This window comes from Astatotilapia calliptera, chromosome 3 (genome assembly GCF_900246225.1).
Source record: "Astatotilapia calliptera chromosome 3, fAstCal1.2, whole genome shotgun sequence".
NCBI lineage: Eukaryota > Metazoa > Chordata > Actinopteri > Cichliformes > Cichlidae > Astatotilapia > Astatotilapia calliptera.
In genome coordinates, this window is record NC_039304.1 from 6,983,128 (window position 1) to 7,005,090 (window position 21,963).

General features: G+C 41.2%; 1 protein-coding gene across 1 annotated transcript in view; it reads left to right on the forward strand.

The window, feature by feature from the left end:
• The first annotated feature begins 16,463 nt into the window (after nucleotides 1–16,463).
• Nucleotides 16,464–21,963, forward strand: part of ache (acetylcholinesterase (Yt blood group)) — a 29,515-nt gene continuing 24,015 nt past the window's right edge. Inside the window, exon 1 of the mRNA XM_026161342.1 lies at nucleotides 16,464–16,685. The gene's annotated coding sequence lies outside the window, so the exon portion shown is untranslated. The remainder of the gene's footprint in view (nucleotides 16,686–21,963) is intronic.

Consider the following 21,963-nt stretch of genomic DNA (forward strand, 5'->3'; position numbering starts at 1 on the left):
ACATATGTCGGTTTTTGAGGAGTCATTGAAACAAGGCTCTCTCCCTCAGACACTAAGACAGGCTTCTGTCTCATTACTGCATAAAGAAGGAAAGGATCCTACCTGTTGTGGCTCCTATCGACCAATAAGCCTTCTTAATGTAGACTTTAAAACTTATCCAAACTGCTAGCAACCCGTTTGGAAAGAGTTCTCTCTTCTATTATATCCGACAAACAGACAGGCTTTATTAAAGGAAGACATTCCTTTTTTAATATACGGTCCCTTCTTAATATAATATGTTCCAAAAATCATAGCACCGTTCCTGAGGTGGTGATCTCATTGGATGCTGAAAAAGCATTCGATCGAGTGGAATGGGAGTATCTTTTTGCGGTCTTGAGGAAATTTGGTTTTGGTGACAGTTTTATATCTTGGATTCATCTTTTATATACTACACCACTGGCATCTGTTTGTACTAATACTGTGAATTCTGAATATTTTACTCTATGACGTGGTACATTTCAAGGTTGCCCACTCTCAGCTTTACTTTTCACTTTAGCAATAGAGCCTCTCTCTGTGACTCTCAGAACCTCGCCTCTGTTTCAAGGGGTTATTTGTGGTGGTACGGATCATAGGGTTGCTCTGTATGCAGATGACTTATTACTATATGTTACAAATCCAACAATTCATTTATCCTCTATGCTGAAAATACTTCTAAATTTTGGCTCTTTCTCTGGGTACAAGATTAATATACAAAAAGTGAATGTTTTCCTATAAACCCAGCTGCACAAGAGCTTAGACAGACAGATTTTAATTTCCATTTAGCTTCTTCAGGTTTTAGATATCTAGGAGTGCATATTACCAGTTCATTTAAAGCTTTGCGAACAGCAAATTTTAACCCTTTGCTGACCTGTGTAAGGTTGGCTTTTCAAAGGTGGGCAAACCTTCCTGTATCACTGCTTGGCAGGATTAATATTATAAAAATGAATATTCTACCTAAATTCCTCTACCTTTTTCAGTGTATCCCATTGTTTAACCCTAAGTCCTTTTTCAAATCTGTGAATCGAATGATTTCATCATTTATATGGGCAAATAAGACCCCCAGGATTAGTATGACCTCACTACAACAGGGTAAGCTCAATGGGGGTCTCGCTCTGCCCAACTTGATGTTTTACTATTGGGCAGCCAACATTCAAAAGAATACCTATTGGCTGAATGATCCTCAGGCTTCTTGGTGTTGCCTTGAGGCTCAATCATGTTTCTCTTCCTCACTCCCAGCACTATTATTTTCATCCCTTCCTGTTTCCCTGTTACGATTCACAGACAACCCTGTTTTAATTGGCTCTCTAAAAATATGGTATCAATTCCAGTGTCACTTCAATTCAGTCTCTGCTTCTGCTCTCACCCCAGTCTGCAAAAACCACCTCTTCCCCCCGTCCCTGGTGGACTCCTCCTTCTGTATATGGGTAAGAAAAGGTATCAAATGTTTTTATGACTTTTTCAAAGATAACATTTTTCCAGCTTTAGTGACCTATGTTCTCTGTATGATTTGCCCTCGTATCATTTGTTCTGCTACTTTCAAATAAGACACTGTGCATCTTCTATCTTGCCAGAGTTTCCAAGTCAGCCTCTCAAGCCTTGGTGAGAAGACTTATTCCAGCCGAAGCCTCACAGTAAGGCTCTAATATCACAAATTTTAATTATGGCATTTGGCAATTACTCAACCAAAAAAATTGCTTCAAGTTGGGAACAGGAACTGGGTCTTAAGTTTGGGGAAGGTTACTGGGAAGTAATTGACAAAATTCATACCTCAGCCTCATGTGCAAGACTCTCCCTTATTCAGTTTAAGACGGTATACAGATTACACTTCTCAAGACCCAGACTATCTAAAATATATCCCAGCATTCCTGAGCGGTGCAACAGATGCAACACCTCCCTCTGTGATTTAACTCACATGTTTTTTGCCTGCCCGACACTTCAATGATGATGAACATTTTATTTTGAAATGCTCTCTCATGTTCTGAGCGTTACACTCAAACCATGCCCACTAGTTGCCATTTTTGGTGTTTCTGAAGACGCCACCCTAAACCTTAGTCGTAAGCAGCTGGATGTTATCGCTTTCACTTCACTGCTGGCACGGCGTCGAATTTTGCTGTCTTGGAAAGCTCCTCACCCTCCAGCCCGATCACGTTGGCTGGAACATGTTATGTTCTTTTTAAAAATGGAGAAAATAAAATTCAGACTCAGAGGAAATGTTAACAAGTTCTCACAGATGTGTGATGGCCTAATATTTATTGAGATATGTCTTTGTATCGGTTGGTACTTGCTTTATTGGGCCTGATATGTCAAATTACATGTAAAAACTCTATAAATAAAGAGGGAAAAAAGTAGTCTAACATAAATGTAAACGCTGTAATTTGATTATTTTAATAAACCATGTAACTTGGATGCATTCGATGCTGCTGTGACCACAGTGCACACGTCTGCTGTTGCTCACAGTGGTCCAAGGGACCGCTCAGGGAGTTTGTGTGTTCGCTCAGACACATGAAAAATTAGAGGGAACATTGCCCGGTACCATTACAAATTGTTTCAGTGACATAGATTATCTCACTGGTTTTAGTAATACTGGAAGCAGGATTTTCCACAGAGCGGTGTTCACATCTGCAGCAGTCCAACCCTGAGAATCCCACAGTACCAGAGATGCTGCTGCCTGTTCCTACATGCTGTGGAAACTGGCCACATGAAATCAGACCTGCAAAAAACAATCAATCAGCACCATCTGTACCATCATTCTAGGTTCTTTAGGCCTGGACTCTTCTGTTTTCAATCCACTTTTTAAAATAAAGAAACTAGAGACATCACTGATGGATCACAAAACTGGCACTAAACAATATTTGGGACTTTGACTTTGTCACAGCACTGAGACTGAAAGACAGACGACGAGAGTGAACAATGTTCAACTGGGAGAATGGAAGATAGATGGGTGTTTATATTCTGGGGAAGCTTGGCAGAATATGAATACCCATTGGATATTAGGCAAAAGATGCAGAAAATGGAGCTGCCATGCAGGATAACAAAGATTCTTTGATGTAGGAGGATATACAGAAGGTTGGCGTGAGAAAAGATGATGCAAAGGATAGAGTGATGTTTGAGATGGACAGTGGAAGTTTTAGTGACAGTCACCCTCAAAATAGCCACTGAAACGTGGAAACAATTGGTCCGGTCTATAACTAGTAAATGGTTGTCAGCAAGAGTTGCAGATGCTGTTTAACATCTTCACACTTTGGGGCTAGAAACAGGAGTGGCTGATATCCTGAAGTAGAGTGAAAATATAAAAACAAAGTGTCAAAGAGGGGCTGAAGGCACCAAAACTGAACCCAAGTGCAGAAATCCAGTGCGGAGCTTTTAACAAACTTTATTTGGCTTGAGCCGAGACACAGAGGAATCATTAATCGTAACAACGTGTACAACGTGTTAACAACTTGGCAAGGGAATGCGGCGAACATGGACTGGTTACGGGATGAGGGGGCCTGGTCTAATCTTGTTAATACTTACCCTGTTTTTCCTTGTGCTCTAGTTGTACCTCGTCCTCGCAGCTCCCATGGGAAGAGTGCAAACACAATTCACTCACCTCATCTGCTACTAGTCTCTCGCTTTTCAAAGTATCCCTAGGATATCAGGCAGAGTGGTTAGTGCCTGTGACTGCCTCGCTCAGTCTGTCCATTACTCTGTTAGTCGAAACCAGAAGAAACACTATAGAACTGAGGGCAACTTAGGGAGGGGTACAAAATGCACAGCTTTAGAAATTCAATCAATAATGGGGAGCATGGTGGGCTTAGCTCAGTGCGTTGAGTGGGCGACCACATCCCATACGGCTGAAAGCGGCCAGCCGGGGTTCGAACCCTTTGCCGCATGTCTTCCCCTCTCTCTCTGCTGCCGCTTTCTGCCCTCTCCACACTGTGTCTAATGAAGTTGAAAAAAAGGCCAAAAATTTTTTAACAGATAATGGAGAGTATGGTGGAGTTACCTTGGGAGTGTGGAGGTGACACCGTCCAAGGAAATATGGATAGTTAGGTCAGGTGGTTGGTAGGGGTTGGCCTGCAGGTGTGTCAAGAACGCTAACCACAGCCAGAAGACACCGCCATCTTTGGAATACACAAATATGTGCACAGAGAGAGACTCTCATGATGCACTGAATGTTTCTTCTTCACATTCAGTATAATGAGGATGAAGACCGGGACAGCCCTACAACATTCAGAGTCTTAATAAACTTATGGTGGATCTCATCTACCAAACTATATCCTCAGCTGAAGTCATCAACTGCAACTGCATCGCGTGAGCAGAGCACCAGTTTCCCCTTCCTGAGTCAGCTGAAGGTTGGCCAGAATCCCTTCAAGGCAGACCGCAGTCTCTTTCCATGTCAGCCTTCCTTACCTTGGCCATGTCTCTAAGCACTGAACACCTTGTACTTCTGGACACTCCGGGTAGGTTGCAGTTCTGAAATATGGCAGCAGTGTAGGATAATGGGTTCCTGGCAGCTTCATGTTTGATTCTTCTCAAATCTTTGGCAGTTAATTTGCATCTTTTTCTCTCAATATGTTTCTTGCGACTCTGTTTGCTATTTCCAAGAAAAGGTTTGATGGTTCTGTGGTCACGCCCTAATATCAATTTCAAGGGTGCTGCATCCCTCTGAAAGACCTTTTACAATTTTCAGAGTCCTTTAAATCTCCTTTTTGGCCCATTTTGCCCAAGAAAGAGAAGCTGTCTAAAAATTATGCACACCATTACGCAAATACACTTCATCCAACATGCTTAAATCCAAAAGGCACCCAAAGTTTATACAGCTTGAAGTTGCAAAATAAGCATAATTTTGCAATTTTGGTATGGCCAAAATACTCACTTGCCTAATAATTGTGCACACAGTGTATATCTAACCTCAGGGTCCGTCTCTACCTGAGAGGTGACAGACCATCTGAATCGCTGTACGTTAGCCCGCCCCCACCCAGCATCGATTTGCCTTGAGACCCTACCAAGGGCCCAAAGACCCCTGACAACAAAGCTCTTGGGATAACTGGCACACACAAACCCTCTATCACAACAAAGTGATGATTCTATGCTTTTGTGTCTCGTTCAGTGTAAAACCTCTATAAGCATATAGTGTAAAGAATAATTTGTTTTGTTTTGGTGGCATGATCCATAATACACTGGATTTAACGTGGCTTCACTCCACAGCAGCCACGCCGCTTTGCTCGCTAAAACACCGGTGTCAGCACATAAGGACGCTGTCATAGCCTGTCAACCACGTTGATTAGCTGCGTATATACGAATGTGAATCGCATTATTGGCTGGAGTACGGGATAAGGTGGCATCGTTCTGATCCCATACAGGAGCAGCCAGTCACTTACTGACTAACACTGCCAAACAGAATTGTTAAAGTTTTCATTTTAATTTCAATTCAGGTTAGATTTTTTTTTGTGGGCAGAGACGTGCCAGCAGTGCACAATTATGACCCAGTGTTTCAGTTTCTTAGGCTTTTTCTGGCATTGTTTAGGTTTCTAGTTTCATATTTTTTTCCAGATCTTTTAGTTATTTCCTGCTAAGCTTCTACGTTCTTGTATTTAGGTTTGTTACTGTTCCTCTCTTACATTCCTCATTTCTTTTCTAGTCTCCCTCGTCTTCATCTTCGTTTATTATTTATATGTCTGTTTTCTGTGTTTCCTGTCTGTCTCCCCAGTTGGCTATGTTCCCATGTCTGTTTCTTCCCCATACAATACTACATGTCAACAGCATAATCACAAAAGCTGAAGAACCAACTACACCCTTACTCCTTCCATAGTAATTAAAAGCAGAAGTGGCATTCAGCTGCTGATAATGAAATGCAGTACTGGTGTGAGCAACTATTTAAATGTCAGTCCAAGTTTTTGTGCATATTTGTGTGGTGACACAATGCCACACAATGGAGATCAGCAGTGATCTTAGAGAATAAACTATTGTTGTCCATCAATCTGTGGAGGATATTTTGTTATTTCTAAACAATTTGAACAGTTATGCCAGGTTTGAAAAGGTTTTCAGGAGAAAACAAATTCTCTATAAAAGGCTTAGGTTTGCAAAATTTTATCTGTGCAAACACAAGATGTCTGGAACAATATGCTCTGTGAAGACAAGACCAAAACTACAAATCTTTGGGCATAAGGTCCGTAAAGATGAAAAGGATTATAAGGATTTGATTTATGAACTCCAGCTGTCAGCAGCTGGGAAGTGGCTGCTACAGCATCTTTGTCAATACAGCTTTTTCAAGGTAAACAGCACAGCATAACACCTGCTACACAGAAACTGTAGCTCTGACTCTTCATGTTTTTCATAACCAGTCACTCTGTTAGGTTAGAGGCAGACAAATACACTCAAATAATAAATGTATGCTTAGGTTGTTTAGCAAGCGGATAAACTCTTGCATGCAGTAGTAGGATGGTAGTGAACACTGTCTGCACTTTAGATCAAACCATATTGATTATGTAATTTACAACCAGTTGTGCTGCAGTGTCTCCTTAATTCTCTGAGAGCCACTGTGCTGAGGCAGACACTGTAATTGAGAGAGTGAGGGAGAGGATGGAGATGAAGAGGAACAGAAGCACAGAATTAGATCAATCCATCAAATTCTAGCGTGTCGTGTGAGTCGCGGATCCATCTGTGTGGTCGATGGTGCATATCTATACGTTGTATTGTATTTTTTTCAGCAAATCAATTATACTCACACAGGAAAAACACATATGGCACAAATCTGATGAGTAATTTTATTTGGAGTCAGACATATTGATATTTAAAAAAGCAGCTATGGGCGATCAGACAGGGTGCAGATATTTATGAGTCTCTGGCTGCATATGACATCATCTGTAGACAAAAGGAGAAAAAACAAGGCTATGATGCAAATGGGTCCAAAGATTTGACAGTGACGGCTCAACTCAGGGACACGATTATTTGTAACGTAATAACGAGAAATTAGAAGGTGGAGGTCAATAATTTTTGAGCTGCCTTGTGTTCAGAGAAGCAGTTACATCCAGGACAGAGACTTTTAAAGGACATGCCTTACATGACCACATGAGGGGTATGTTTGTGTGTATATGAGTAGATGTTCGTTAATGTCTGTGTGCATGTGTGTATGCGTGTGAGAGAGAGATGCATCATGTGGGGAGGAAAAAGGTGAGGCAGGTCAAATTCGAGGCACTCAAGTTGATTAAAATGTCTTTGCCACCGTGCCTTCTCTCCTCTATTGCTTTCTCACTCTTCTCATTTCCTTCTCGCTGCTCTCCTTTCTGCAAGCGACTGCAGCGATACACAAACATTTCTGACCAAAAGCATCAGAATTATGACTGTTGAAGCTCAGATAGAAGGCCTGATGTAAATAATGTATTGTTTTTCATGTAGTTTAAGCTAAAGACAGACATTCTAGTGCTCTTTGCAGTCAGTCGCCTTCAAAACTATCCAAATAACTGTTTTCTGCTTGCTGAACCTCAAACTCAATAAAGAACCCATCATTAATATCCCCAGAATAATTTTGTTTTATAAATATAAAGATAAATAGAAGAAGAAAGAACAAAATGTTAGTTTTTTTTTACATTATTATAAACATGTGAAAATATTGCAATATTTCATCAGTGGCTAGGATTTAGTGAGGTTTAAAGCCTGTATTGTCCCTAACCATTGGGAGTTCATCCTCCAGCTTCACTGTGTTTATGCTATGCTAACATAGCGTGTAGCTAGTGATCATAGCACATCATTATATACCAGCTAGTCCAACTTCAGTAACCCTACAGAAGTCACTGCTGTTTAGTTTCCTGTCTTCATTTATGTTGGAAGTGACAGCAGAGCTGTACGTTTGAATTTTGCAGAAACCTCTCAGTCAGAACATGCTACATCATGTTTAGGTGTGTGGCAAAATGGGTGAGAACACATACGTCGTGGGGATGTAACGCTTAGTTAACATGCTTGTTTTGATTTAGCCATATCTCATATGTAGTCTGCAATAGGCAAACATCTACTATATCGTGTTTATGTTTTGCACTTTTACAGATTATGTAACATAACATCTTTGTTTAAATCAATTCTGACAAGTTTGTTAAGTTAACACGTTATTTAATTCAACTGTTAACTGGTTTAGTTTGAACTCACCTTACTTACCTGTGTTCCAGGAACAAAAGGAGGAAATATAGTTTCACTTCCTGTATTTATAGCTTCCTGGTTAATCTGAGGTCACAGGATAGACCAGGTGAAGAACGGGGAGAATCTTTGTAATTTAATAAAGCTGATTTTAGACTGTGTTTATACAGAAATGGATTTATTGGTGAAATATGTATTGATTACACTGTAGAGATTTTATTGCTAGTGAAGAGTAGCAGTATAGGTTTGAGTATGATAATGTTCATCTTACCTACTGAATGGAGTAGTCCAGGGGTGAATGGACTATTTAAACAGATGAATGCAGGTGTTCAGGGAAGAAAGGGCCAGGTTGGTGTGGCTGGGTACAGTGTGACCTTATGTTATGTTTATTTGTACTGAGTTAACTATGGAGTTGAGTTTCTTTTTTTTGTAAATATTGTTTGGTCACAAAATAGTGAATAAACCACTCGCTACACTGGACAGCATCTGTCTCCTGCACTTCTTTAGCCACTTAAGTCAAGTCTTACCACAAGGTGGAAACTAGCGAGCTAACTTCCTGCTAACTGCTAACTCCGTTAAATTTAATAAATTCTGTTTTCATGGATGCCTGGATGTTAAACTTAATTGTTACACCTGGTAAAGCAGCAATGCAGATCATTTATTTAAAGATGAAAGACAGTTTGTAACTCTCAGTGATGTTGCAGTGTTAGTTTGACTTTGGGACCCTTAAGCGGACAGAGTTTAGGACCCAGATGACTCTGCGAGGCTCCTGACTACAGTAGCCATAATGCTCCAACAATCCATCAGGCGGTGCGGCTTCATAGCTTACCAAAGTCGTACTAAAACATTTTTTGACAGATTTTTGAGCGCCGTGTACCACATAAAATCGATTCGAGGTCAGTAAGCACAACCAGAATTCATACAGAAGGCACTCTGTCGATTTTCGAGAAAGTTAAAGGATTTTAAGTGTGCATTATAGTGCGCAAAATACAGTAAGTTGATTATTTTCAGTTATGAAAATACAGGCCTCTCTGTGAATTGAAGCCCCTTTGTATGTTGGGCAAGATCCAAAGGGGCTACCTTATCATGGTGAAGGGGTTTGTGTGTGCCAGGGATCCCAGAAGATCTGTTGTTGAACGGCACAAAGAGTGATTTAGAAGAACCTTATCACTATAAAAAGAAGAGAACAGTTCAAAATGGCTGGGACAGGGTTACTGAACCCGGCCTGGGAGGGTGCTGGAGGGAGAGTGCATAGTGTGTGAGCCTTACCCATGCGGTCTGGCTGGGCACAGCCCAAAAAAGGAGCCATGGGCCTTCCTTCTTGTAGGCCCACCACCCACAAGAAGTGCATCAGAGGAGGTTGCAGTGTGTTCTGGATAGCAGCAAAGGGTGTAGACCCTGGCAGATCGATTCCCAGCTACAAATTCTGGGAAATTTAATGTCACCTCTCTGGTGGGGAAGGAGGCTAAATATAGTCAGGATCACCTCAATGCATGGCTTGGACTCTGTTCCAGTCTGGAGTTGCCCTCCGTGAGAGGTAGTGAACTGGGCTGAATATCTTGGCATCCCCTTGGCTTGTGGCCTGTACCTCGTAGTTTTTCCTTGTGGACTAGAGATTTTTGTTCCTTGCGCCTTAGGTTTGGGGAATGGTCCTGAGTGCAGAGTACCTGGCCTTCCTAGATTCCTTGGATGGAGTGCTCGAGGGTGCTTCAACTGGAGACTCTGTGGCCTACTGCGAGACTTTAATGCTCATGTGGGCAACAACAGCGAGACCTGGAAGCGCATGATCGGGAGGAACCGCCTGCCGGATCTGAACCTGAATGGGTATCCATAAGTGCCTGTGGTGCCACGACACCCAAGATTGATTTGGGAACAGGTCGATCAATTTTGTCGATCTCCCCCAAAGCTTTCATGTTCTCCCAGTGTAGCACTCCTGGTCTACTTTTCCACCTGTGAAATTTGATAATATGACAACCCTCATAGATAAAATGAAGTCGTCTTCATGCCCCTCATATATCCTCCCCACCAAGCTTTTTACCAGCGTTTTGATACTGTTGGTCCTTGGGTTGTGAACCTTTTTACTGTTTCTCTTCAGACTGCGGGGTTCCCCAGCTTTTTAAAACATGCCATTGTGAAACCAAGGCTCAAAAAAAACCCAACCATGGGTTACAGGTAACGGCTTTACCTTTTTCAGTAACGAGTTATCTAACTAATTACTACTACTATTGTTGAAACGCTGTTACCGTAACTAACAAGAAAATGCGGTCCGTTACTATTTTTCAACAAACAGAGGGTTGAAGCTGTGTTCAGCTCACCGCAGCTTATATATAAGTTGTAAGTAATCTGGGCGAGAGAGAGAGACAGCAGAAAAAGAAAGAGAGTGAATTTTGAGATGTGAGAGATTGTGTTTGGAGTGTGTAGTTAATGTGTCGTCTTGTGTAGTTAGTGTGTAGTGTTGTGGATAGTTTTGTGTTGTGTGTCAGAACAATGAGGCGACTGCTGTCTCCAGGTAGAAACAGCAGTGATACACCTGCTGCTGTCAGACCTGCAGGTATCAGGCTGTGATGTTTCCTTTATAGTGGACAGAAATTATGTTTTTGCAGTGGCACAAATAATTTGTGGCATCTTATTGAAGAACAGCTGATTGTTCTGTAAATAGTTTGAAATGGTTATTTAAAAAAACAAGGTAAAAGGTAAATGGATGCAAATAACTTTGTTGTTTGTAAAACTTGTGCATAGGATTTTAAAATTGACATTTATATTTGCATTTAAAGTTATGAAATATGATCATTAAACATGTTTGTGGTTGTTACAGTAAAAAATATAACTTTTTCTACTTGGATTTTATGTTTTTTGTCTGATTTTAGATCAATTGTGTTAATACAGTATGTCAAAATGAAAACATGACTGTAAATTCAGACACGTGAGGCTGTGCTGAAAAGGATGATACCAAACAAGGCAAAGGAAATAGCTTTTAACGGTGAAATGTGGAGGAAACATCAAAAGTAGTTAAAAATGGCCAATTCTACCCTGGACCCCAGAGGGTTAAAGTAACGCAATAGTTACTTTTCAAGTAATTTAGAATCGTGTAACTCAGTTACTAACTCAGTTACTTTAGTAACTAGTAACTATAATTAATTACTTTTTCAAAGTAACTTGCCCAACACTGCTTGGATCCAACATTACTACCAAATTATATACTTATAAACTCCCTTTTATGAAAAGACTTCGAGAAGCCAGTTGCTGCTCACGTTGCAGGATAAACATAACATCTATGACTATTTCCAATCTGGTTTTCTTGAAATGCATTCCACTGAAACATCACTACTTAAAGTTACCAGTGATATTATGAAGTCAGCAGATTCTGGAGAATACGTCCTGGTCTTAGGTTAGACCTCTCCTCAGCCTTTGACACAGTTAATCGTCGTCCTGATAAACAAACCGAGCGATCTGGTTGGCACGTCTGGCTCTGTTCTTCTGTGGTTTCCATCCTACATAATGTCAGGAGTTTTAGTGTGTATGCAAAGCAGATCATGTCTGAATGTACAGAGCTGCTATATGGAGTTCCTCGAGGCTCCGTGCTGGGACCTATTCTGTTTTTAATATACATTCTTCCTTTAGGCCAGATAATACAGCAGTTTATTGATATTTCTTCTTTTTGCTAAAGATATTTAGCTATACTGCTCATTTAAGGCTTCTGAAGTTCACAAACTCTGCATTTTGACTGCTTAACAAATATTAGGCAATGGTTGAACAACAGCTATTTACAGCTAAACCGAGACAAAACTGAAACTTTGATTATTGCACCGGGCAGAGCAATGTCTGACATTAAACACCACCTGGGTGATTCGGGTCTCTTGCAGAAGCGTAGCCTTAGAAATTTAGATGTTACTTTTGACGAAGCTTCCTTGACTTAAAATGGAGTAAGAACCTTCTTTTTTCATTTGTCTGTTTACTTGTTTAAAACAAGAAAGGGCTGGCTCATCTCCAGGTTGTCCAAAACTCGAGGGTACTGACCCGCTCAGATGAACTCATGGAACAGCCTGATGGAGGTGGCTGGGGAGAGGGAGGTCTGGGATTCTCTGCCTAGGCTGCTGCCGCTGTGACCAGGCCCCAGGTCAGGCCCCAGGTAAATGTAAGAAAATGCATGGATGGATTTTTAGCTATGTAACTTCTATTTGTTTTAAATTATTCATAAATTAAACCCAACATTAAAAAGTGTAGTGTGGAAATGACACACCAACAGCGTTTACAGTTGCACACAGCTGCCCTCTTTGTAGCACACACACACTTGAGGTCCCAGCACATCTTTTATAGGGGCGCCATGGTGAGATGATTGCTCCACCCCTCCCCTCCCCTGCAACTGAGCCACAAACCACACCCGCCGCATGTAGGGAATTGATTGTAAGAAATAAATGAACACACCTGACACGGTTTGGCTAAAGCTCAGGCGGTAGAGCAGGTCACTTAGTAATTAGAAGGTCGATGGTTCAGTCCTCGTCTGCTCCTCGTCTAAGTTAGATAGAAGGCGCTTGTGTGAATCAGGCAAGTTTTGTCACGTGCGATATAAGAACCTCCATTTAGCATTTATAAAATAATAAATTTGCTTAATTTAGATTAGGCTTGTTATATCTTCATTATAGGTCACTCATTCCAACCCTGCCATGCAGCCGCACAGCTTTGTTCAAGTGTCGAATTATTTTAAACATTACATAGTGAAGGTTTGAAAGATGGCAGCTGAGGGGCTCATGCGAAGGTGTTTGTTGACAGTATAGCAACAAAACCATAAATAAGATCCAACCCAGAGCAGCAGGGCCTCTAACAGCCAACTGTTATTAGTTTTATACTCTGCCTGAGAACAAGCCACTGCATCCGTAAACTGTTTAGTATTGAATTACGTTAATACAGCTGCAGATATTAGTATTAGACTCCTTGATGTTAATGCAAAGCCACAGGGCTGCTTAGATCTGTTTGACAGAGCAAACAACCATTTTTTTCATGGTAAATATACGTACGCAGAAACTTTCAACCTCCTGATTTTATCAGGGGGTTTGTTGCACGAATAGAAAAACTGTAAAGAGGCAACAGCTGACTTTTATAGAAGACAACTTTCCTGACAAACATCCCACAGCTGCAGCAGAAGTCACGCTTAGAATTAGAGGAATGTTGGTCTGTCATTGACTGTGTGCAAACAATGAACATGGACTGACATTGTGGTTCTGTGAGCTACCTTTTGAAGTATTGATACATATTTAGAAGACACGGTAGTTTTATGGAGTTAACAATGTTATTATTATAACAGTGTGCATGCACTGGACGGCTGGCTTTGCAAAGGATCTTCACTGTGATGTGAATATGTACTTAATGTAAAAATAGAACAGCTGGTTGTGTTTTAAAAAACTATCCAACCACTTCATTAGAACTAAGTTAAACTGGCAAGTTGTGAACAATACAATGTACTTGCATTTGTATAACTTTTTTATTGTCTCACTCAAAGCGCTTTAGACCACAACCTACCAGAATAATTAAACCTAAGATGCATGTCTGGGGACTGTGGGAGGCAAAGCACACAGTGGGCTTCTTTGTATGTTGGCTGGAGGTCTGTTTTTCATTTTATCATAAACAATGCAACTAATGATTAATGTACAAAGACCATTCAGATGTCTGATGCATTGAGTTTTTCCTTTCCAGTCACCTTTCTCACTCACTATGTGTTAACAGACCTCTCTGCATTGAATCATATCTGTTATTAACCTCTGTCTCTCTTCCACAGCATGTCTTTTGTCCTGTCTTCCTTCTCTCACCCCAACCGGTCGCAGCAGATGGCCGCCCCTCCCTGAGCCTGGTTCTGCCAGAGGTTTCTTCCTGTTAAAAGGGAGTTTTTCCTTCCCACTGTCGCCAAAGTGCTTGCTCATAGGGGGTCATATGATTGTTGGGTTTTTCTCTGTATCTATGGAACGCCTTGAGGCGACTTTTGTTGTGATTTGGCGCTATATAAATAAAATTGAATTGAATTGAATTGAATAGATGTAATTACTACTGTGTTTAAATATTTTCTATGTAAAATAAAGGAAAACCTACGAGTATCCTACTGCTCAATTATTATGTGTTTGTTAATTTTTTTGCAAATTTGTGGAAAAGTGGAAATGTGTCTGATGCCGAGTTGAACAAACACACACGGAAACACATACCAGACAATATATTCCTCAACTTTGTGTGCAAGTTACAGAACATCTGTGACAGGAGAGCTAAAGTCAGAGTTAATGCCGTCTGAGACGAGTGTCTGGTTGTAAAACATTCTTTTAAGTATTATAGGCTCAAATGTAAACATGAACTTAGAACGAGACAGACGGCCTCTCTGTTTGTGAAATGTGAACCACCTACTCTGACCTCATTAATAAACATAGAATTTAAAATGACATTACTATTATATACTATTTATACCACTTTTGTTACATTTTACTCTACTACATGCTTTTAAGTTTTGGGGACAGACATAGTCTGACAGTATAAACTCCTCACATGTTAATTATAGTGCACCACTTCACAACAACGGTTGCTTCAAGCTGCTATTGTAAGATATAGGCCCTCGTGTAGTGTATCTCTAGCATCTCCAGGGTAGAGAGAGTGTAGCGTCGTGTAGACTGGCAAACAGTCCAGTCCCATCCTGCCAAGACTGGCTGTTGGGAATGAGGTTAAATTTATGGTCCCACAAATGTGTCCGTCTGTGTGGACTTTTTGGTTGGACCGAGGCGGAGAGAGGTTTTCACCCATCCAAGATGTTCTTCCATGCAGTCCTCCAATATAATGTTCACTGGGAACAAAAAAACTTCAATGATAAAAAAACTACAGTATGAAAATCACAAAGAGTGGTTGCACGGTCACTTTTTCACTTTTTACCACTGGTTTCACTTGAACGCTTTGCATGCTATTTCAAGACCTGCACCGACTGTTACTGTGATGAAACACATCCCAGTCTTTCCCAACCAAGACTAGGAAGGTCCAGCAGCTGCTTCAAGAGAGGAACATCAAGTCTGGTGTCAAGGCCCTCTACAGCATGGCATGGACCAACCTAAAGAGAGGCATTAAAAGGCTAAGAGGGACTACAAGAAGAGGACTGCGGAGCATCTACAATAAAGATACCCAGGAGACCATCAGCTGGTGAACTCCACATTTTAAAAGATTCCTCACATCCCATCATAGTTTGTTCCAGGCTGGAGAACAGTTTCTATCTGAGAGCCATCAGGGCATTACTCACCACCTAGCACCATATATAATAGTTGATATTATGTACAATAATGCCACACATGTGTGTTTTCATGCAATAGTGTTATATGCCACATGCAATGGTGTATTGTGTGAATGACTATCACCATAAGGAAGGCACCTACTCTCGTTACATTTCATGTATTTATGATCACAATAAGGTTAAATTCAAATTCAAGTGTTATAGTTTTGCTCTCCTTTGTGGCCGGCTGACAGAGCGACAACAGCACAAGCAAGAGTGGCCACAGACCGGTTGTAACACTGCCTCCCTCTGAGAACAGCGCTCGCTGCAGGCAGACGACCGTGCTCTCTGTGCTCGACCATAGAACCAGCTTTAGGGTGGCGTCCCCAGAAAGGAAGGCCTCTGGGTCTCGACGTAGACCGCTGCCCTCACAATATGGATCAGTGGCAGAAAAGGGATCAATGTAATCGATCGATAGTTGACGGATGTTAGACAATCAGACTGCCAAGGATCATCAATATGAAGAAGCATTTGGGGACAGTAAGCAGGAATGTAGATAGACAGACAAAGACAAAACACAAACTATGACTCAGACTGGCTTTTTCAGTTGCCTCGTGTCTGCCACAGTAGGTGCCTCAATCTTTCTTCTATAACGTGGCAAAAACATGTGGTGGGTGACAGTAGAATATGTGGTAGAGCTCTCACACTGCATTTCATTAGATTTCACAGGTATGCATAACTGAGTGTATATTTACAAAATTCAGTTCACGGTATATATCATTTTCTGCTTTTATCATTCGCCATGGAAACAGAAGCTGGGTGGTCCTTCCTAAAACAAGCAGCCAACCAAGGGCCTTGCTGAGTTTTTAGTGATGTGAAGGCAGAAAGAGTAACAAAACCTAACGAAAATAAAAGGAAATAGTATTTACATGAATCTGCAGCTTGATGCATGGTGTACGATATGTAGCCATGAGTTCTTTGGTCTCTGCACAGACACTTTATTTTAGACGTGTCTAATTTGGCACCATATGTGGTTTTTTTCATCGGGGAGTAGTTTAAAGCACTACAGGTGCTCTCGCGAGAGTAACTGTCAGCTCCATGTTTACAAGCGGTATTTATTAGGAGCAGTCTCCCCCTACTGTCAGTGCTTTACGGTCTAACCGACCGAGTGTGTCCGTAAACTCGCCGCTGCTTTAATGCGCTACTATCGACATTTTCACAGCCTCTGCTTTTCTTCGGGGTAATTATCGCTGCCCAGGCAGAGCAAGGAACGAAAGAAAGCAGGCACCAAGTCGTCGCCTCGGGTTCTCTTCGAAGGAATAGGCGGGTAAGACCGAAAAACTGAAGCTATTATTATTCAGCGAGCCACTTGACAGCTGACACGAAGAGGCAGCGCTATATTAAAACCATAACAATGAAGCATTTCTGCGCTCTGTGTGCGTCTTTGATTTCTGACACCGAGGAAGCTGCTCTCAAACTCGAGCAATAAGTCACCAGTATTTGTGTTGCACGACTGACGTTATTCCGTTTAATCGTTGCTACATCAAAGGTGGTCATGGTTACAGGCCTTTTCTTTTTTCTTTTTGCTCCACAACACCGGTACCGGGTTAGACTGTGCGCTGTAGATGCGGTTCTCCGGCACGGGCAGAGCGCCAGGCCAAACTCAGTGTTACATACTGGCACTTTAAGGCTCCCGTGTCTGTAAGCAGAACTACAGAGCTCGGGAAACATGGCAGGATACCATCCGGGCTCATATTGTGGCAAATATGTAAGAGATTTTAGTAAAATTCTACTGTAACTTTGTTTGGTTTGCAGAACCGTGTCTGTAAAGGTGCGTCTGTGCAGGTATGATGGTGTTTTTAGAAAATTGCTGATACAAAATGCTTCTTTTTCTTTGCATTAAATGTACACCTTTCTAACAGTACAACATTTGAACCAGTGGCAGTGTTGTTGCTTGATAATTTTATTCCCTTTTAGCAAATGTATTTGACAGCATTAGATTCGTATGTGGTCAAAGCAGTGGCTGAAACAGCAGCACTGGTCAAACACAGGCTCCGTGCGCTTCAGAAAATAGTCACGACTTCTGATCTGTTGATTTGCATTTATGGGCACAGATTAATCCGTTATCTGATGAACAACTACAGAGACCACAGTTCCGGTCATACATGTGACAGATGTTTACATTTCACATATATTATTCTGTAATACACTATTAGTACGTTTTTAAATGGATTATTATTAATACACACTAAAAATAACTTGTTTAGATTTAAGTACAGTAAGTTCTCATTTAGGTTTAAGCATTAAAATACTTGGCTAAGTTTAAAAATCATGCACTGTTTTAAAGTTTCTTTCCAGGGTGTTTCATGCACATCCAAAGAGTTTATAAGTCATGCTGACAGTAACAAATTCGTGTTTTTCTTCAGATTTAAAGGCTGTTTCTCCCCATTCAAAACTGGTTGTGGTATGATGGCAGAAACTAAACAGGGACAGATGTTGATCTTGTGACCAACAGAGGCCCAGACTGACCGTCATATTATTGCCATAATCAGTCATGAGAAGCTTCGATTAGGAGGTAAAATTAGTCAAGCTAGCTGCCTGCTAGAAATTGTGTTCATATAAGAAGCTGATTATTTACTCCCCCTGTTATCATTTTCTCCTTACAATGTGATGCTAAATTATAAGAGGCTACATGACTTTTTCAAGATCTCTGCATAATGTGATTTGCTTGGCTAACGGCCGTGCTGGAGGATTTGGATAAACATGATGTGATAGGCTGATCCTGCACTAATGCACTGAAGCTTCCACAAGTTGAATTTCTTTCAGCTTTAAGCAAAAATCTATAGATCCATAATTCAGATTGGTAACATGTGCCGGCAGCACATTGAAAGTGGAAGAGAAGCGAGAGCACTAAAGCCTGAAACCAAGCCAGTCCTGCCTTAATGAATGATATCTGCAGTTAAAAACAAAGCAACCATTTTCTCCTGCCTCTCTGTATCTGCAGGTCTCGGTAGCTTGAATGTATTTCTTTTCCAAGTCATAACAGTAAAAGCTATTTTGGCAGCAGACAGCACTCAGTCCTTATACAATGTCAGTGGGGTGATTGCCAAAGTTTAATCAGCGCTGCAGGTTTTACTGAATGTGTTCATTTAATAAAACTTGCATGTGCGTGCAGTTTTATCACACAAGTTAATATCTGTAAGTGATTCTGGCTCTGCACATTTCTGGATCCAAACTCTGGTTGCTCTGCTGCTTTGCTGCTTTGGCGAGCATAGAGGATTCAAGACGATTATTTTCACTTTAATTTGTTCCTATTATTCCAGCCTGTTATTTTGCACTCAAGTTAGAAATCTTTACAGGTAATAATAAGGTGAGTTTCTAGCTCGTGTCCCAGCACCTACACTGTACTCAGGCTGCACTCTTGCTTAAACCAAACTGAAGATTTCTTTATCTCTGGTAGCTGTGAGAAAGATAAACACTGCTGTGAAAGACAGTTATTTAATGCAAGTGGATTTATATTTCATTTGAGTGGGTGACTTGAGTGGAGTGTCACTATCCCCACTTTTGGGGTAGAAACAAAGCTGAACTTTAGAGCATGCTTTTGTTCGTGGAGCATCAGGCTGTGCAGCCGTGTTGCTAGTTTCCTTTTGTTTGCTCATCATTAAATTTTGAATGTATGAATTATTATAAAACTATTAATATATAATTATTAGTACGTTATTTCCAGTTGTTCCAGTTTTTGTATTCAACAGACGATGCTTGTGCACTATGTTAAATACTAATTCTTGTCTTTTGTGTAATTTAATTTAATAAAAATAATACTTTTATGATTTTACCCCTTTTTAGACTTATTATCAGAGCTAATACTGTGTATTTTTTGCACATTGTGACTTGCTTTGTTTTCGTAAATCTCTTTGAAGTCATTTATCTGTGGAACAAAAAAGGCCTATAGCTGTCACTTAATAAATATTCATCTGGTGAAGTATTTTGATATCATATTTATTTTTTAAGCAGAAGGGTTATGTTCTCATTGTAGCATTTATCTTGAAGCGCTACTGTTTATTGTTAACATATTAAAAACCGGGTTTGCCAGTAACCTGTACAGCCTGCGTGTGTGTGCCGAGTGTGGAGACAGGAAAATGCAGCTTCCTGTGGGAGGGGACGACGCTGTGATAGATACTGTGCAGCCATCTTCGGGAGCAGGGATGTCTTTTAATCATAAAAACCACAACATTAGGACATAAAGAGTCATATTTTTGTATGTAACTAGCAGGCGATTTCTGCCAGGCCTGCAGGGCTTTTTCAGAACCTTCTCTCTGTATTTTGTGGTCATGTGAACAAAATTGTGTCACGATGCAGATTTTGGCGACCCTTACGTTACATGCAGGCAGTGAACGTTTAAGATGACACGGAAGAGAAACACAAACGATTAAATGGTTATGATATATGCAAAAGTATAAAGATTCGTAATATAGATCTTAATAACTGCTCTATGTGTGAAAAAACAACTATTTGTTATCATACTGTAGCATCAGGCCAATCAGACTGCTGGGTTATTGATCTGGTCTGTTAAGCAGCAGAGGGGGTTGGCTAGGGTTGGTGTCACTACTGGTAGCATCATGTGATACATGGGCCCTACAGATGTTGCACAGTCATTTCATTTTTGGATGCTTCTCTCAGTTCAGCCCTGCGACAGTGTCAGTGCCAACAGCCTCATCATTGCCTCCTGCAGCTGACACACAACTTCACACACAACTGCTGCAGACAGAGAGCTCCTCCCCCCTGACAGCTGATGTAGTTAACATGCTTAACACTTAAACTCAGAGCTCAGTAAAACGCTCATTTCAACTGAAATATTAAACTATTATCAAAAATGTTAACCTAGCTGCCATGCATATGAGCATTAGCTGTGCAGAGCAGAGGGGAGGCTGCAGCTGAGCTGAACAGAGTGTGGAGAGCTAATCAGAGCAAATACAGAGTGAAATCTGGAGCAGGCGACAGTTGTAGGCTGAAGAGCTGCAGCTTGAGGTGGAGCAGAGTGAACGGGGGGGCAGGTTGAGGCAACTTGAACTTTTCTGTTTTTACAATAACGCACTGATATTTTCCGAGGTGTCACTTCTTTGCCGTTACTTCTGTTGTTGTGGGATGGGGTCAAATTTCCCCCCTGTGCTACAGAAAATGGTATCAACCATTGAGTGTTTTCCTGGGGATTTGCAGTAGCGGTTTTTGATACGGGCGACATGGGCGGTTGCCTGGGGTGGCATCGTGGTGCGGGGCAGCATCACAGGCATCAGCAAAAAAAAATTGCTCATACTCATGCTGCCCCGACATCAGGCAGCGCATATTGGGAATGGCAGAGGCACCGATCGGTTTTCTATCGCCCATTTGCTGGGAGTAAGGGCGCCCTCCGTTTGCGAGGTGCGCCTGCTGCTTGCGGCACAGGGAGGAGAGGGCGGGGCGGCGGGGGATTCTCTGACCGGCTGGAGCAGCGTCTAATAACCAACTCGCCAAATAAAACAAAATAAAAACAAAACAACAAACACGAAAACACCAGACATGATACAGACTTATAATTTGCACCGATGTTTTTTCGAAATTCTATACGAGAAAAGTGAGCGCGAGAGCCCTCGGTGCGCCTGCTCGCTGCCGAAGTCAAAGTAAACTTTATTGTCATCTCCGCTACAGACAGTCCAGTATATAGAGAGACGACGAGGCTCCAGTTACAGCAGTGCAAGTAAACAAACAATAAATATAAGAAGAGTAAGAAGATAAATATACACTTTAGGACTCGTGGTAAAGGATCAATAACAATTTAAAATGTATAATTTACAGTTTGATGATTTAAAGTCTCACACACAACCCGTCGAAAGGGGAGGGGCCGGCTGCTTCCAAGTAGAGCACATTTCATTCATAATGTTGTAAATTATGTATTCATGATTTGAATCCTGGGTTGTGTGAAATCCCAGAAATTAGGGCTGCTCAATTAATCGAATTTTAATCACGATTACGATCTGGGCTTTCAACGATCATTAAAAATGACTGAGCCGATTATTAGCCCCTCCCTCATTTATCCGCGACACCTTAAAGGCCGGTCCGTGAAAATATTGTCGGGCATAAACCGTCCGTGGCGCAAAAAAGGGTGGAGACCGCTGATTAAGAGGACCCGAGGGAAGCTCGGAAAGCTAAGCAGAAGTTATTTGGAGAGGAGAGTGACTGCCGTTGGTTGAAAAGAGAGTTTAAAAAAAAAAAACTTCAGTGGTGTTGCACACTATTTTATATTATTTTTTAAAGTCATTGTTAACCCTTTAAAGCCGGTCAGAGCAGCACGCTCCGTTTTGTGTAACTATTTTTAAATCCCTGTAGAACCTGAACCGTGTAAGCTAGCGCAATAATTTGTTTTGCATATGAAACCGGAGGAGTTGTACTTACATCTTATGCCATCAGCTTGTCCTTGGTCACGGTTTCGTTCCACATATAGCTTTGCAAAAATTGCATAAAAAGCGCTTGCAGGAACAAAAGCATAATATTCCAGAAACACGCTTTGCCGTTCCTATCAGCTGTTCCTATCACTTCCCACAGTGAAATGATGCACATGCTGTTTTCTT